The following is a 15,265-nucleotide window of genomic DNA, read 5'->3' as shown; positions in this document are numbered from 1 at the left end:
ATTGACCGACTTTAATTCAACTGAAAGTGCTCAACGATAAGAAACGAATTTCTTAAAGGGGCTGTCATAATTATTTGTTATATATATATATATATATATATATATATATATATATATATATATATATGATTAGTTTTTTTGGAAAAAGAATTCCAGCAGAGTGCTCAATTAAAAGGAAAATCCAAATTTTAAGAGCGTACTTATATTTTGTGTACAGAAAGTTGTTAGTTGAGACAGGTCATTGGTACCGTCGGTTTCAAGCCCGATAATAAGGCCCGTTTAAGGTATCCTTATCGAGCTCTCTTCAGCCAATATTCGAATATTGGCTGAAGAGAGCTCGATAAGGATACCTTAAACGGGCCTTATTATCGGGCTTGAAACCGACGGTACCAATGACCTGTCTCAACTAACAACTTTCTGTACACAAAATATAAATATATATATATATATATATATATATATATATATATATATATATATATATATATATATTAGCCACTTTTTCTTCGTGTGCGTGTTCGTCGCCCATGGTCTCCGAAACGGCCGGACCGATTTATTTGAAATTACACAATGTACTTTCTGTGTCTGGGAGTAATAATAGATAGCTTTCGCATCGGAATACCTCCTATAAGTATCAAGAATCGATAATCGAATTAAAAAAGTGATTAAAAAAATAAGCAGTCCGATTTTAACCGTAAAAATAAACAAGTGCATTTGAAAAAAAATTTTCACCGCAAAAACAGTAAAACCCGGCATATAAAATCAGCAGTATGCTCTTTTATAAGAAAGGGGTGCGTTCGAAATAAATGTCTGTGTTTAGAGCAAAATTAAACCATGATATTTAACTTTTGCAGTATACTTTAATTCATGTCATTATATGAAAATAATTTTATAAAATAAATAGATTCTCTACAGTGCAACGTAGACTACTATGTATTGTGGACTCAGTCGTTGCGGGGAGGCATATGAAGCTTCCTCCCGGTGCATCGCAGTGGATCCCTGACTACAGTAGGCAGTCAACTGATCTGATTGAAAAATGTGCGATTTAACCGATTTCGATGACAATGGAAATATTGGAAACGTGAAATGTTCGTTAATGCTCAGTCAACCCCAGGCCTCCCTGGATTCTTTTCACAGCGTGTGAGGTTTTGCAACAATAACTAAGTTCTTCGGAAATGCACACATTATTTTGCTTATAGTGGTGTAGAACCAACCACACTTTTTGGTATAACTGCTAATCTTTGTCGGTGCAGATGACTGCCACTAGACAGAGAACACAGTAGATCGCAGGTTTTATATCAGAGTTTTCCTTCTCCTAGGTGTCTGCCTTAACGGAGACAGGGAGTGGAATCTCTCTCAGTGAATTAATGCGCGTCCAGATACCAACCTGGAAATGTCTACGACTCGACGCGATACATGCATCACCTAGCCTTCCCAAATGGTCACCACTCTTGTACGGTACTGGCCAGGCTCATCGTTGCTTAACTGCGATGATCTGGTGAGAACCAATGTGTCAACGTAGTTGTGCCGTATATATATATATATATATATATATATATATATATATATATATATATATATATATGTGTGTGTGTGTGTGTGTGTGTGTGTGTGTGTATATATAGTATGTTATGAAAATATATATACACGCGCATATATATATATATATACATATATATATATGTGTGTGTGTGTGTGTGTGTGTGTGACATGACCATTAATGCAAGCATTAAACGAAGAATAACAAAACAAAATGGCGATCTTTTGGCTGAAACTCAACTCAATTATAGAAGAAAAAAATTCATTGCAACTTTTCATCAAACGAGTTTTTAGTTTGGCTTTTATTGTAGATTCATTTGCTAACAATAAACATTGCGCTATTGTTCGTAGTTTTTTTTACTGTAATGCAAAAAAAAAAAAAAATACATAACATTACAACTTCAGATTTGCAGTATAATGTCTATACCATTTAACTTAGGAACAAAAGATGCAACTCGATTTATAACTAGATTTTTGTATGTAAAAGACTAATGACATAGTATACTTAGAGATTGGATGTGTACTTCTTCTAGTATTTATTATTATATTAAAACTGTGTTGATCAACGTTTGGGTACTTCTGTATTTACCAACCCGCAGTTTTCACGAAGTTTCTCAGGTGTGCTCGGCAGCTGACGGGAATAACCGGAAGCGGCCGAGCGGGAAACGTTACACCGCTATAAGAAAATTATATTGATAAAAACATGAAATTCAATAAATAAAATTACAGACATTATCTAACCCAACCCGTAACCCTAACCCGTAACCCTTAATTATAAACCCTAATCTTTACCTGCGCGATTATAATAATTTTTATTTGTTTATTTATTCCAATTTATAAAAAAGTAGCCTTCATAGATTCGTACTAGCAAAAAAAAAAAAAAAAAAAGAAAAAAAAGAGAGCCTGTTCTTTAAAAATTATCGACGTTTGGCCGACCTTTTCCGAAGCGAGCCCGAAACAACTTCGTGAAAATCGCGGGTCGGTAAATGCAGAAGCACCAACGTTTGTTTACCCAAATTTACATATTTCAATCACACGAAATACATGGACCAAGAAGTTTTAGAGTCGAGTTTTCCCAATGAGAATATCAGGAAGAAAAAAAAAAATGAAGACATCTGGCATTTAAGGACCACACCAGTGAAGGGGTGGAATCTTGCTGCTTATCTGGTTAGTCGAAAGGGTGTATCAAAACTGACTTGATCAACGTCTGTTTCCCTAAGGTTTTATTTTTATATTTTAATCACGTAAAATACATTATGAGAAAGAAAGAATCAAGAAGATTTTGAGTCAAGTTCTCCTAAAAAGCCGAGCCTCCATGATTCATGTTTAAATTCATATTTCATAACAATAGCATATATAAAAAACTATAAAAACATAATATTAATAATAGGAAGTATAACATTAATAAAATTATAACATTAATAAAATTATAACATTAATAGGAATTATAACATTAATAAAATCATAACATTAATAAAATTATAACATTAATAAAATCATAACATTAATAAAATTATAACATTAATAAAATCATAACATTAATAAAATTATAACATTAATAAAATCATAACATTAATAAAATTATAACATTAATAAAATCATAACATTAATAAAATTATAACATTAATAAAATCATAACATTAATAAAATTATAACATTAATAAAATCATAACATTAATAAAATTATAACATTAATAAAATCATAACATTAATAAAATCATAACATTAATAAAATTATAACATTAATAAAATCATAACATTAATAAAATTATAACATTAATAAAATCATAACATTAATAAAATTATAACATTAATAAAATCATAACATTAATAAAATTATAACATTAATAAAATCATAACATTAATAAAATCATAACATTAATAAAATCATAACATTAATAAAATCATAACATTAATAAAATCATAACATTAATAAAATCATAACATTAATAAAATCATAACATTAATAAAATCATAACATTAATAAAATCATAACATTAATAAAATCATAACATTAATAAAATTATAACATTAATAAAATCATAACATTAATAAAATTATAACATTAATAAAATCATAACATTAATAAAATCATAACATTAATAAAATTATAACATTAATAAAATCATAACATTAATAAAATTATAACATTAATAAAATCATAACATTAATAAAATCATAACATTAATAAAATTATAACATTAATAAAATCATAACATTAATAAAATTATAACATTAATAAAATCATAACATTAATAAAATTATAACATTAATAAAATCATAACATTAATAAAATTATAACATTAATAAAATCATAACATTAATAAAATCATAACATTAATAATTTTGTTTTTATGACTTTTTTGTTCGAATAAATTTACAAATTACAAATACATTTCTACACCTTATCAATAACCCTCAAAAGGGACAGATGTTCATCAACCTACATATGACAACAGTACCTCATACATGATCTGATAGTAGATTCCTAAAGATAGGGAGTAGCCTCAGATGTAAGAACACATTTAAAACGATAGAAAACAATAAATTATAACATTAAAAAATAAATGGAACTCTAGTAGGTACTACGATTCCGGCTCAGAATGGGCATGAGAGCACTGATAAATAAGGCTGATTCCACGTTTCCTAAATCTCCCAAAAAGTATGATCCAATACCAGATATAGTTCCGCAGCACCTTCTTCCAATCATAAAGATATAATATACTAGCATGACCCGTATTCCGGAATTGCGCAGAGAAAAGTAGGAGACTACTCTAATTAAAAAAAATAATAAATATTTAAGTACAAAAAAAAAGTTGTTAGCAATGTAGAATACTGGGCTGTTAAAGTGAGGTGATGTGTTAACAAAAGCAGACAAATGTATATCTACTTACATAAAATCAATCACATATAAATCGGTAAATATGGAATTACGGTTTAATATAATCGGATGGTAAATATTTTTGACAATTTCGAGAGGTATATCTCTTTTTCAAAAGAAAAAAAAAGCCAAAAGTATACCGTAAAAATCAAAAAGGAAATAGGAAAGCGGACCAGCTGTCGAACGGAAGATAAAAAGTGGGGACTGAATTTATTAAAATTTACTTATTTGTTTCTATACTATAAGAGATTGTTTATTTATTTATTTATTTTGCTGATTTAAATGTTAATTCTATTAATGTTATAATTTTATTAATGTTATAATTCCTATTATTAATATCATGTTTTTATATTTTTTTTATATATGCTATTATTATGAAATATGAATTTAAACATGATTAAAATAGAAGTATTTCCAGCATCTAGTAACCTCATCAATGAAGGGGTGTGATTTAGCTGCTCGTTGGATTGGTCGCGAGGTATGTACATCGAAGGGGGTGAGACAAGTACTACGAATTCATCAGTGCATATTCCATTTAAGAAATTGAAAAACAGGCACAGTGATCCATCTGAGGTGATGGGACAGAGGTTGAAATTTGGCAGATAGTATGGAACCTATTATGGATTGGGGTACAAAATGGCCTTTGTTTAATCCTATTACGACTCAGCTCGGGGTTTCCTGATGTTATCGTGGACGAATCTTCCTGAAAATGTTTTTTTATTCATTAAGCTTACCTTACAACGATTGCTTTTATTTCTGGATTTGAATTTTAATTTTTTAAAAAGTTTCGTAAAACTTCCTTCAATTATCATTCATTTTATAGCATTTGTAGAAAAGATTGACACTAGAAACATTACGTCTGTGCGAGAGAAGTTGCAGTGAAGTAGAAAAGTGTGGAGCCAATCAAATTACAGATAATTTTTTGCAATTCATCAAGAACCTTCAAATGGGACACAGATTCACCAGTCCAAATATGATAACAATACTTCATACATGGTTTGATAATAGATTTGTAGAGATAGAGAATAACCTCTTAGTAGCATTGAATGTTACCATCCACTTATGGCCCCATTCTGTCATTGCCTTAGATATGTGTACATTCGTTTTTCCCTCATGTCTATTATAGAGCGTGGTGCCATCAACATTTATACCCATCTCGGGTACAATTTTATCATAGAGGTCATCTATGAATATCAGGAGTAATCAAAGTTCAGAGATCGATCCATAGAACCCACTGGCATTAATATGATGTTGTTTCGACGTACAGCCATCGAAGGCAACCTAGACTTTCTCTTGTCTTTTATTTATTTATTTTTTTATTTTCTAATCAGTTTGTTCAAGCTGGGAATGGAGCATCCTATAGGATGACAAACATTCACCTTTTAACCCAGATATTCCAACCGAGAGAGATTTTTAAGATTCTTACCATCCCTTTAGTGCAATTTTTGAATCTCTCATGCACTTGCAATTCTCTTGCAAAATAAAACTGAAAACATTTCAAAATATTCTAATATGACCATCTCATTTTACATGTAAATCATTGTTTTTATATATAGCTGAGAAGGTGATATATAAACTGTTGTGTCAGTTGTATAAAATTGCATTCTATTCATTTTATAATATTCTAAACTTAATTTTAACATTCAAACACTACCGTGTGGCAGCTTTAGTCGTTAAGAACTGCAGTAAAACTTCACTGCTCATTCATTTTTCGACCAAATTTCAAACAATTATTACAGATCACCTTCTCAGCTATACTGTGAAAAAAATTTTTTTCAATTTTCCTTCAGTAAAACAAAAGTTATGATGAATTTACTGGTGTTCAAAATCGTAAAAAAACATTAACTTCAAGTAAAGCAGCACCTTTTTTCAAACGTATCGAGGGGGGAAATAAACAAATAAATTGGGATTTGGTTTAGTGATAGGCCTTCAGGCTACAGACACGGTGTTCAAGGTTTCGAATCTTGACAAAATCGGTTGCATGCAGCGACCCTGTTGTTTTAACAGTGTCGGCGACCACGTCTCTCCAAATTGTAGAACCATGGTAATCTCGGGAAGTCAAGTAAAGACGGTGGTTTCCCGTCTCGATTTGGGAGTGTATCTTCGACCGTGAGTTAAACGCGCCCCCAGATACTAACCTGGAAATTTCTACGACTCGACGAGGTATATACAGCGCCTAGCCTTCCCAAATGGTCACCCATCTGGTACTGGCAAGGCTCATCGTTGCTTAACTTCAGTGTTCTGGCGAGAACCGGTGTATCAACGTGATTATGCCGTATAATCCCTTAAAATCGGTTACGGGTACGAAATAAGACTGAATCCGGTGATTAATGCATAAATTCACGTCATTCTTAAAACAAAGACCATGAATAAATATTGGAAGATGTTAAGAATTCGAAGCAGCAAAACTTTTACCAAATTAATTAGATTCGACATTAAATAATCTGAAGAGCCATAAAACAAAGCAATCACACAAGCTTAGAACTTCAGTATTCTATTAAACCTCGCGAGGTCGGACCGTCAAAAATGGCGACATACTTTTTTTACGTAGCGTTTCGTTTATTGGATAATTGAGTCTCACGCATGCGTATGTGTCGTAATTGCTAAGATTAAACCGTCTTATTAATAAATCACGCGTTGTCAATGAAAAAGCCAATGAAAATAGAATTACGTTATTAAATGAAAGTCTGCTAAATAATTAAATTCCAAAACTTATATAAGCATATTCAATTCATAAAATACAGTTTAGACTAAAAACAATGCAAAAGTTTCCGATTTTCTGATGCTTGCATCCATCCGAGTACACACACACACACACATACACACACACACACACACACACATAGGCGCGTGCGCAAACACACACATAATATATATATATATTCAGAATGTGAAAGAATATATATTTCCACAGCCAGACAACGACGCAGCTCACAAGAGTCATGACAGCCAACAGCTGGTAGTCCAAATGAGGGTGAAACTCGAGTCCTGGACTTGGCTGTCATGGCGACGTTTTCTAGCTGTAGAAATAATTATATATATATATATATATATATATATATATATATATATATATATAGCCAATGAGCTCTTCATGAAGCCCATTCCCTCTGGTCGGTGACCTCAGATGTTCGTACACCCTCCCCCTTACATGAAGCGGTTTACTGTGTGAGAACACTGCCCTGCCAGGCACATAAAGCACATTTGTAGAAAACGTTTTAAAAATCGGCTCAGCCGTTTTCGAGTATATAGGGACTACGCACACAAAGTTCTTTATATATATATATATATATATATATATATATATATATATATATAATTGTTTCATATTCATATTAAAAACATTTTTTTCTATTTATTTAAAAAGAAAATACGACTTTGTTATATATGGGCCCTGGAATTGCATTCATCTGCAAATGATCTAGCTAATTTTCATACTCTTTTACACATTCATTTTAATTAATTCACTGTTAGTTTTTTCGGTTTTTTGTTGGGATGATCATTTTTAGTTAACTATTACATGTAATTACCTCCGTGCAGATATTCTACATGATTTATACTTGCGTAATATTTGTGTAAAAAGGTTATAGTAAACACAAACCTCTTTCTATATGTATTTATGTATGTGTATTTATATTTGTTTAAAATATTGCCTATCAAACTCCTATGTCAGTTTTTCGTCTACAGACATGAAACATCATATACAGGGTATTCGAACCCACGCAAAACTATATTTTGGTTTTAGCCGAGGAAAATCGGTGCAACGCGTGAAAATTAAAAAAAAAAAATGGAATTTACAAGGTGAAATGGAATTTACGACGGTATCACGAATATGCATGCGTAACGTAATAGCTATTGATCCATGTTTAATTTTTACCCTTGCAGAAAACATGTCATCATTGTTCAGGCATTAATGCAAAAGGAAAAAGTAAATCGTAAGCTAAACGTTTTGATTCTCGGTAGTGGCGCACGAGTCATTTTTTTTAACTTTCAAAATCATTACTATATATTGAGTCCAATATAATCCTTATATTCCTATATATATTAAAGAAGCACAGTTTTTCCTCTCTGGACCAAATTACCGTAGGTTTGCAAGAACAGATGCCGCAATTTATTATGTCTAAACTATTATCAGCCACCTTCTCTGACTTTTGACCGCCGTCATAGACACATTTATTCGTTATATTAAAACCCTATATTGCATCCTAGGAGAGGGATCATGATCTGCCAACATCTACAGATGAAGTAGTTCTTATTTTTCCCTCTCTTTCTACAGTCCTCTTCATGCCACCAGTCTACACCCGGAAAATATATACACATTCTTACTATGTCATGCAGTCACCCTTCTAAACCGGATTATAAACTCCTATATAAATCATTAAATTTTCATTTCCCTTAACGAAAATAATGATTTTTCCCTTACACATTTCCATCCCTTCTCATTGGTTGTAACCTCTCAACCCGCTTATTCGAGAATAGATACCTTATTGAATAAACGAACACGTTAGTTATTAAAAGAACATGGCCGATAAAGCCGCTTCCTTTTCTGTTTCATTTTCCTTCTCCCCACGATATTAATTAACTTCTTATTTCGTCGTCATTACAACTTATTGTTTTATGCAAATTAAAACAAAGACATAATCACGATATTCGAGGTTTGCGATATCAGCGGGCGAACAAAACATTTCGCAATTGCCCTAGAAAGAAAGCCTCCATCGAGATATTCGCTAATCCTATGAGATAAAACCGTAAGCACATCTGCTGTAGATCTAGCAGAACGGAAACCATATTGCATGTCATTAAGAAGATTAGTTTTTTTACTGTTTTATTTTTCTTGACCGACGCGCACCCTATTATTTAAAGGGGATCTTAAAGGTCAACACGGATAACTCGCTTTATGTAAACGTAAGTTTTTTCTGCATTTTGATATAAACAATTTGTCTATATTATAAAGACTTCATAGACTTTATACGGGGGAAATTTAATAACGTTATTATTGAACATGTAATCATGTGATTATTACATTCTAGAGTGGACGTATAGATTACTTAGAAAATACATGTTAGAAATAACGTGTTCAGAATAGTTTTCAAAATAATAACATCATTATTTCAGCACGGTCATAAAAATACATAAATACCCAATATTTACATTTTTTTTCCGACCGACACTGCACACCCAAAGATTCAAGGTTAGTTCATAGCATTTGCGCGTGTGGACCATGACAACGATTATCAAGATTAAATTTGGGGCAGATATTTTGACATCCAGCCCCCCAAAATGGGGTGTCTATTCCAAAAACCGTCCTTAACAGGGTAGGTTGGGGGTGTCCAGTCCGAAAGCCATTCTTACTATGAAAATGTTGGGAGTGTCTATTCCAAAAGCGTTCTTAACATGAGGAGGTTGGGATTTCGGGTTTGGAGTTAGGCAATACCAACAACAGCCGTAGTTAAACATTTTACGAGGGGGCCATGCTTCCACTGGGCAACGCCGGTTAACGGGTCCTGCTCATATATAATCAAAGAGGCGCAGTTTTCCTTCTGTGGACCCAAATACCGTAGGTTTACAACAACACATGGCGCATACAAATTTATTATGTTGACACTATTGGCCATTACCTTATTTAACTATAGAACAATATTTTAAACACATTAATTCGTAATATTAAAACGTTAGATTTAATCTTATGAGCGCCATCATCATCAACATCATACTCTATAGAGGAAGTAGTTCTGATTTTACTCCCTATTCGCCAAATACTACCACTGTCACCCACTTACATAGCGTATTTATACTCGCAGGGGACTTATATTTAGACCTCTTCCTACGTAATTGATCTATTCCCTATTACACATAGCATTTACTTTCCCTTCTCCTGCACTATAAATATTAACGTCTCCTCATACTGGATCCTCACATTTTTATTGGTTGACACTACCCATTCCAATAATCCATGATCATTGGAATTATTACAGCTCTTTTATTTAACGAACACTACGCCACCTTGATATTATAGCCAAGTATCGCAATCCAACAGTTTGCTTTGCTCTTTCCTTTTTTTTCTGGGATTATTTAAATCATTGCATCGGTAGAGAGAGAGAGAGAGAAAGAGAAAGAAAGAGAGAGAGGAAGAGAGAGAGAGAAGGAGAGAGAGAGAGGGGGTGGGGTGGGGAGATAGATTATATCAACATCATGGATTGAACTCATTTCATTAACGTGTCATTGCTTCGTTTTAATAGAATAAAAACTATAGATGTTATCGATTCAGATTTCGTAGCCAGTGGGCAGCGGTCCCACCTTATAACCTACCGGTGCCACGTTCGTGTTCAACTGAAGAAATACTTTTTATTTATTCCTTCTTAAAAAAAAAAAAGACAGAATTATTGACATATAGAGGTAGTAGTAGCGGTAGAGCATTCAACTACGGATCGAATGATCCCCTGCTCCAACCCGGGTGTACCTCACCATTTTACTTTATTTTTTCTTACTAATTCTAAAGTTCAATTTACTATAAAAGAAGAGGTATCATTTAAAATCGCCGCAAATCATTTTCCTTTTCATATTTTAAAACTAAACATTAATCAGAAGTGGTTTTTCCAGGGCATTCATCGTCAAGCCCAAATATCAACTGACGTTATATTGTAAACAAGCACAGACAGAATTTGGTGAACGACATTATCATTATTATTTTTTATTTATTTATTTTTTTTTTTTTTGTGAATAATTCCACTGAGCAAATTGTTTCTCGTAATATATAATGTTCAATAGAGTATTGATTCTATAATAATACATACAAAATCTGCATAAATTAAAATATCATATTTTTTACATAGGTCAGAGGTCTTAGGGACATATATATATATATATATATATATATATATATATATATATATATATATAGAGAGAGAGAGAGAGAGAGAGAGAGAATTTTCTTAATTAAGCCTCGCCCCGACAGCCGAGTTTTACATTTTTTCCATGTTTTTTTACGCACATTTTATCTTTCTTTTAATAATATTATTGGATTTCATTCCTGTTTCCTTGTACCTATTTGTGAATTATTCCACGGATTTCTGCCTTTTGGATTATTTAGGGTCATCTTCGTATTACGCGATTCCCTTGGAATTTACTTGTGCGAATGGAAATTTAACTAACTTTCGTGGATTCTGCAGTTTGGGATTTTACTGTCATTGGATACTTTACCCTTCACCAGACTTCAAGTAAGATCTATGACTGACTTTTTGTTTCATCAAATACTTTTGCAAGCAAAATCCGATCCCGCATTTTGCTAAATCCGACCCTCTGATGAGAAGGAAAGTATTTCTTCGAAAATACGCGGATTAAGAACTATCCACTTATTTAGTGTTTTCTTTTTAAAATTAAATGTTTTTTTTAACTCTTTTTCAAAGTGTTTTTAACATGTTTTATTAACTGTTTGTTCTTATTACACACACACACACACACACACACACACACACACACACACACACACACATATATATGCACATATATATATGCATATATATGTGTGTGTGTGCATATATATATGCATATATATATATATATATGTGTGTGTGTGTGTGTGTGTGTGTGTGTGTGTGTGTGTACACGAGGGTCGTCCAAAAGTAAACCCTCCTATTTTTTTAAACTCAAAATCTAATCACCGAAACAGTGTTTTAATGTAAACAACTGATAATCTCATTAAGAACATTGTTAATTCATGTAAATGAAACGATTCAGCGACGCAGGAAATTGATTGACTTACTGACAAAATAATTTCCCCCCCATGTATAGTTTTAAAGGAACTTCCAGGACTATATATGCATATATATATATATATATATATATATATATATATATATATATATATATATATATATATATATACATATATATATATATATATATATATATAAGTTTCGTGGTTGAATTTTAAATTCTGAAAAAAAAACAACATATAGAGGCATATATTCGATTTAAGAATTTATTGCTTGACAAAGGAATATACAGAAAGGGTTATTTTAATTTCCTTAATCCATGGATTTTCAACAATGGCTCATCAGAGGAAATAAAATGCAGTTAGCAAAATGTTCAGCTGCGAATGGACGCTATTTTGCTTTTCAGCACAATTATTGAAAATAGTTTTTGGGTGGTTGTGGATAATTATATGGAGAAAGTTATACGAAAGGAGAAGTTGATACAACCTGGGTAGTCCATTACCGGAAGGAGTCCAATGTCATTCGGGGTTACAAATCCGGGTGGCAGAAAATAGGCCCATGGGAGAAAGTGATATTCCCATATAGCGAAAGCGTACTGCTCAATCCTGGTATTTCGAAAAAGGATATCGGGCTGTCTTATTCGTTGTTGCGTTGATTGTGTGTTATTTGCTTTGGTCCAAATGTTTTCTCCGAAATTGGGTGGATATACCATTCCATTGTAATTATCCTCATGAGTAATAGAATTTGAGCATTGAATTAAGTGTGCGACGATGGACCTCGAAATCAATAGTATAGTTATCAAAATACCAAAGATGGAAAAATAATCCAGGTATAGATATTCGGAAGAATACGCTGGAACAGCTTGCTTGAGGTATGGATCTAATAGAAAGATAGTTCGTTATCTTGTTTATAATGGATGAAGGAGGCTTTTTAGATGAGGGAAAGAAGACGTGGGGTGAAGTAGAGACGGTAAAGAGAGAGAGGTGGAGGGTTAAAGTTGGGCGAGCATACAGGTAGCAGTATCAGAATTTTTGTAGGAATTTTTGACACCCCTAACACGAAACTGCGAATACAATATAAAAATCTCGTAATTTCTCTGTTAAAAGTGGGTTATTTATTTTCTTTATGGATTATACTTCCAAAATAAACTATTACAGTTGTTTTAAAAGTAATAGAATTTTTTTTTTTTTTAAAAACAGTAATGAATTTTCCGAACTCAATATTTTTCAATTTTTAAACTTTAAAAATCTATCAAAATTTTTCTATTGATTCTATTTTTACGATATTTTCAGGGTCAATGTGAAATTTTATGTTCTTTCCAATTAACCGAATATAATATTTTAGACAAACGTTTTTTTAAAATTCACGCCCCCCCCCCAAGTGTCACCCATTTTGAAATGTCTATTATCTAGTATTTATAAGCTTGGAAAGACAGGGGGCCGAATTAATTGACGCCTCCCATTTTGAAATGTCTATTAAAAAGTAAATAATTAATTATGTCGGGGAGTTTTATATATCACAAATTGAAGAGAAAAGGTCAATAAATAATATATTCAAATTTAAAAAAAAAAAAAACATCGCTTTTTTAGAAATTTACTTGTAAAGTCCGAAATTTAAAACCTTTTTAAAAAAAAAAAACCACATTGTTTTTTTTGTTTTTTTTAATAAAACCTTGGTCCTTGCTCCTTTAATTGAAAAAAAAAATTAGGGCTTGAATTACATTTTTCGAGGAGTTATAAGCTTGGAAAGATGGGGTGGAATTATTCACTATTTTCACGAAATTTCTGACACTGCTAGCATACAGGTTCTTAATGGAGTGTTTACGGCGGGGGGGGGGGTAATTGCGTTTTAGTATTCTTTAAAAGGGTTGAACTCTTGATTTTAAGTTCAAGTGGGAAATGGATATTCTGGTGATTTTCAATGTGTGGTATGCGTGATAGGGAATGGGTGTGCTGTTTTTGCTATGAGGATGGGTGAGTTGATGAGGTGAGGATAGAGACGAGTTATGGTGTGAAAATCTGGAATGTTTGTAGGGTTACTTAAATAAGTGAGTTTAAGGTTGGCTTATTTTAATTTTGAGTGTATAATTCAAAGGTGACTTGGTTAGTTGAGATAGGCCACGTTTGTTGTCGTGGTTTGATCGTTTAAATGTTTGTTTAAATTTTATTAAATATATATATATATATATCTGTTTGGAGGCGATCTAAGGAAGAACAAACAAAATAAATAAATTATATATATATATGCATACATATATATATATATATATATATATATATATATATATATATATATTCACACAAATATTATTGAAAAACACGGAATTCTTTTGTTTTATTATCTTCTTTTTAATCTTTTCCAATCTCCGAATTTTCGAAATTGTTTAGGTTGGATCCATAAACCTAATTTCCCACTTCGTCCCATAATCTCACAGATGACAACCCCAATATATAACTTAACTAAAAAAATCAATGAACTCATCACATCGGATGTACCTTGCCGATACAGCGTTAAATCCACAGAAGAACTCATGCAGATTCTTCAACCAACTACAATCAACAATAAAATCACCGCTTCTCTAGATGTCGAAAATCTTTTTACAAATATACCAGTAAATGAAACAATTGACATTATCATTAGCAACATCTATAACAATCCAACCCTTCCTCCACTGAAAATGAGCCCAACAATTTTAAAGAGGTTATTAATAACGTGCACAACTAAAGTTCCATTTTATGATCATCTGGGAAATATACACACAGGTGAATGACGTAGCTATTGGTTTAGTACTTTTACTTATAATTTTGGTTTCGGTTTCGATTATAGCTAATGGCACTCCAATAATTTTTTTTTTTGTTAATAAATAGTATTACCAAGAATTCTTCAAAAGTTTTGGTTTCGGTTTTGATTATAGCTGAAAGAACTAAAGTCATATATATATATATATATATATATATATATATATATATATATATATATATAATACATTCCACAGTCAAACAACGTCGCAGTCCACAAGAGCCATGACAGTCAACGAACCGGAAGTCCAAGACTCGAGTTTCGCCCTCATTTTGGGCTCATCAGTTAAACACATCCGAACACATGATTCGAAACGCGAGCCTCTTGCATG

The 15,265-nt window shown here is 32.0% G+C and overlaps 1 pseudogene; it reads right to left on the bottom strand.

Annotated features, from left to right (window-relative positions):
- Positions 1-6,584: 6,584 nt before the first annotated feature.
- On the bottom strand, positions 6,585-6,701 carry LOC145256554 (5S ribosomal RNA; annotated as a pseudogene).
- Positions 6,702-15,265: the final 8,564 nt, after the last annotated feature.

This window comes from Euprymna scolopes, chromosome 32 (genome assembly GCF_053919585.1).
Source record: "Euprymna scolopes isolate OS-2025 chromosome 32, ASM5391958v1, whole genome shotgun sequence".
In the NCBI taxonomy this organism is placed as follows: domain Eukaryota; kingdom Metazoa; phylum Mollusca; class Cephalopoda; order Sepiida; family Sepiolidae; genus Euprymna; species Euprymna scolopes.
Note: the sequence above shows the minus strand (reverse complement) of the source record. Positions and strands in the feature narration are given on the sequence as shown.